We start from the raw sequence: 5,378 nt of genomic DNA, 5'->3' as shown, positions 1-5,378 counted from the left end.
GATATGAATGGATTGTATAAATATGGCATAGAAATGCCATATACATAAGAATAAATGGTAGAATTTACCCATATATCACTGAAACACGATATATAAACCTAGTGATAGCTGGCACTAGTACTGTAAACAGGCACGCAATAGTGCGTGGGGTAAAAAACTACTATAGGGAGGTGGTCGTTGGCGGGCCCCTCCTCGTATTGGTCAAAACTTATGTTATGCATATGAATTTGTCAATACTATATAGAACGCCAAGCATATCCATATAAACTATGGATATGCATAGAAAATCCATACAAAAGTAAAAAAAAATTATGTATAGAAAAATATACATATATTTATATAAGTGAATCGTATGGATATGGCTTATAGGTATAATACCTATAAGGCATAATAATGTATAACAAGTAAATATACATTGAAATGTGAATGCATTGTATGGATATGGCATATAAATGCCATATATATAGAAATAAATTGTATATCAATGATATAACAATTATAAACCTAGTGAGGGGCGGCACTAGTGAATGAATCGTATGGATATGGCTTATAGGTATAATACCTATAAGGCATAATAATGTATAATATAATAAATATACATTAAGATATGAATGGATTGTATAAATATGGCATAGAAATGCCATATACATAAGAATAAATGGTAGAATTTACCCATATATCACTGAAACACGATATATAAACCTAGTGATAGCTGGCACTAGTACTGTAAACAGGCACGCAATAGTGCGTGGGGTAAAAAACTACTATAGGGAGGTGGTCGTTGGCGGGCCCCTCCTCGTATTGGTCAAAACTTATGTTATGCATATGAATTTGTCAATACTATATAGAACGCCAAGCATATCCATATAAACTATGGATATGCATAGAAATCCATACAAAAGTAAAAAAAAATTATGTATAGAAAAATATACATATATTTATATAAGTGAATCGTATGGATATGGCTTATAGGTATAATACCTATAAGGCATAATAATGTATAACAAGTAAATATACATTGAAATGTGAATGCATTGTATGGATATGGCATATAAATGCCATATATATAGAAATAAATTGTATATCAATGATATAACAATTATAAACCTAGTGAGGGGCGGCACTAGTGAATGAATCGTATGGATATGGCTTATAGGTATAATACCTATAAGGCATAATAATGTATAATATAATAAATATACATTAAGATATGAATGGATTGTATAAATATGGCATAGAAATGCCATATACATAAGAATAAATGGTAGAATTTACCCATATATCACTGAAACACGATATATAAACCTAGTGATAGCTGGCACTAGTACTGTAAACAGGCACGCAATAGTGCGTGGGGTAAAAAACTACTATAGGGAGGTGGTCGTTGGCGGGCCCCTCCTCGTATTGGTCAAAACTTATGTTATGCATATGAATTTGTCAATACTATATAGAACGCCAAGCATATCCATATAAACTATGGATATGCATAGAAAATCCATACAAAAGTAAAAAAAAATTATGTATAGAAAAATATACATATATTTATATAAGTGAATCGTATGGATATGGCTTATAGGTATAATACCTATAAGGCATAATAATGTATAACAAGTAAATATACATTGAAATGTGAATGCATTGTATGGATATGGCATATAAATGCCATATATATAGAAATAAATTGTATATCAATGATATAACAATTATAAACCTAGTGAGGGGCGGCACTAGTGAATGAATCGTATGGATATGGCTTATAGGTATAATACCTATAAGGCATAATAATGTATAATATAATAAATATACATTAAGATATGAATGGATTGTATAAATATGGCATAGAAATGCCATATACATAAGAATAAATGGTAGAATTTACCCATATATCACTGAAACACGATATATAAACCTAGTGATAGCTGGCACTAGTACTGTAAACAGGCACGCAATAGTGCGTGGGGTAAAAAACTACTATAGGGAGGTGGTCGTTGGCGGGCCCCTCCTCGTATTGGTCAAAACTTATGTTATGCATATGAATTTGTCAATACTATATAGAACGCCAAGCATATCCATATAAACTATGGATATGCATAGAAAACCATACAAAAGTAAAAAAAAATTATGTATAGAAAAATATACATATATTTATATAAGTGAATCGTATGGATATGGCTTATAGGTATAATACCTATAAGGCATAATAATGTATAACAAGTAAATATACATTGAAATGTGAATGCATTGTATGGATATGGCATATAAATGCCATATATATAGAAATAAATTGTATATCAATGATATAACAATTATAAACCTAGTGAGGGGCGGCACTAGTGAATGAATCGTATGGATATGGCTTATAGGTATAATACCTATAAGGCATAATAATGTATAATATAATAAATATACATTAAGATATGAATGGATTGTATAAATATGGCATAGAAATGCCATATACATAAGAATAAATGGTAGAATTTACCCATATATCACTGAAACACGATATATAAACCTAGTGATAGCTGGCACTAGTACTGTAAACAGGCACGCAATAGTGCGTGGGGTAAAAAACTACTATAGGGAGGTGGTCGTTGGCGGGCCCCTCCTCGTATTGGTCAAAACTTATGTTATGCATATGAATTTGTCAATACTATATAGAACGCCAAGCATATCCATATAAACTATGGATATGCATAGAAATCCATACAAAAGTAAAAAAAAATTATGTATAGAAAAATATACATATATTTATATAAGTGAATCGTATGGATATGGCTTATAGGTATAATACCTATAAGGCATAATAATGTATAACAAGTAAATATACATTGAAATGTGAATGCATTGTATGGATATGGCATATAAATGCCATATATATAGAAATAAATTGTATATCAATGATATAACAATTATAAACCTAGTGAGGGGCGGCACTAGTGAATGAATCGTATGGATATGGCTTATAGGTATAATACCTATAAGGCATAATAATGTATAATATAATAAATATACATTAAGATATGAATGGATTGTATAAATATGGCATAGAAATGCCATATACATAAGAATAAATGGTAGAATTTACCCATATATCACTGAAACACGATATATAAACCTAGTGATAGCTGGCACTAGTACTGTAAACAGGCACGCAATAGTGCGTGGGGTAAAAAACTACTATAGGGAGGTGGTCGTTGGCGGGCCCCTCCTCGTATTGGTCAAAACTTATGTTATGCATATGAATTTGTCAATACTATATAGAACGCCAAGCATATCCATATAAACTATGGATATGCATAGAAAACCATACAAAAGTAAAAAAAAATTATGTATAGAAAAATATACATATATTTATATAAGTGAATCGTATGGATATGGCTTATAGGTATAATACCTATAAGGCATAATAATGTATAACAAGTAAATATACATTGAAATGTGAATGCATTGTATGGATATGGCATATAAATGCCATATATATAGAAATAAATTGTATATCAATGATATAACAATTATAAACCTAGTGAGGGGCGGCACTAGTGAATGAATCGTATGGATATGGCTTATAGGTATAATACCTATAAGGCATAATAATGTATAATATAATAAATATACATTAAGATATGAATGGATTGTATAAATATGGCATAGAAATGCCATATACATAAGAATAAATGGTAGAATTTACCCATATATCACTGAAACACGATATATAAACCTAGTGATAGCTGGCACTAGTACTGTAAACAGGCACGCAATAGTGCGTGGGGTAAAAAACTACTATAGGGAGGTGGTCGTTGGCGGGCCCCTCCTCGTATTGGTCAAAACTTATGTTATGCATATGAATTTGTCAATACTATATAGAACGCCAAGCATATCCATATAAACTATGGATATGCATAGAAAACCATACAAAAGTAAAAAAAAATTATGTATAGAAAAATATACATATATTTATATAAGTGAATCGTATGGATATGGCTTATAGGTATAATACCTATAAGGCATAATAATGTATAACAAGTAAATATACATTGAAATGTGAATGCATTGTATGGATATGGCATATAAATGCCATATATATAGAAATAAATTGTATATCAATGATATAACAATTATAAACCTAGTGAGGGGCGGCACTAGTGAATGAATCGTATGGATATGGCTTATAGGTATAATACCTATAAGGCATAATAATGTATAATATAATAAATATACATTAAGATATGAATGGATTGTATAAATATGGCATAGAAATGCCATATACATAAGAATAAATGGTAGAATTTACCCATATATCACTGAAACACGATATATAAACCTAGTGATAGCTGGCACTAGTACTGTAAACAGGCACGCAATAGTGCGTGGGGTAAAAAACTACTATAGGGAGGTGGTCGTTGGCGGGCCCCTCCTCGTATTGGTCAAAACTTATGTTATGCATATGAATTTGTCAATACTATATAGAACGCCAAGCATATCCATATAAACTATGGATATGCATAGAAATCCATACAAAAGTAAAAAAAAATTATGTATAGAAAAAAATATACATATATTTATATAAGTGAATCGTATGGATATGGCTTATAGGTATAATACCTATAAGGCATAATAATGTATAACAAGTAAATATACATTGAAATGTGAATGCATTGTATGGATATGGCATATAAATGCCATATATATAGAAATAAATTGTATATCAATGATATAACAATTATAAACCTAGTGAGGGGCGGCACTAGTGAATGAATCGTATGGATATGGCTTATAGGTATAATACCTATAAGGCATAATAATGTATAATATAATAAATATACATTAAGATATGAATGGATTGTATAAATATGGCATAGAAATGCCATATACATAAGAATAAATGGTAGAATTTACCCATATATCACTGAAACACGATATATAAACCTAGTGATAGCTGGCACTAGTACTGTAAACAGGCACGCAATAGTGCGTGGGGTAAAAAACTACTATAGGGAGGTGGTCGTTGGCGGGCCCCTCCTCGTATTGGTCAAAACTTATGTTATGCATATGAATTTGTCAATACTATATAGAACGCCAAGCATATCCATATAAACTATGGATATGCATAGAAATCCATACAAAAATAAAAAAAAATTATGTATAGAAAAATATACATATATTTATATAAGTGAATCGTATGGATATGGCTTATAGGTATAATACCTATAAGGCATAATAATGTATAACAAGTAAATATACATTGAAATGTGAATGCATTGTATGGATATGGCATATAATGCCATATATATAGAAATAAATTGTATATCAATGATATAACAATTATAAACCTAGTGAGGGGCGGCACTAGTGAATGAATCGTATGGATATGGCTTATA

Source organism: Drosophila subpulchrella, unplaced genomic scaffold (assembly GCF_014743375.2).
Source record: "Drosophila subpulchrella strain 33 F10 #4 breed RU33 unplaced genomic scaffold, RU_Dsub_v1.1 Primary Assembly Seq204, whole genome shotgun sequence".
Lineage (NCBI taxonomy): Eukaryota > Metazoa > Arthropoda > Insecta > Diptera > Drosophilidae > Drosophila > Drosophila subpulchrella.
The sequence above is the reverse complement of the archived record's forward strand: the minus strand, read 5'-3'. Positions refer to the sequence as shown.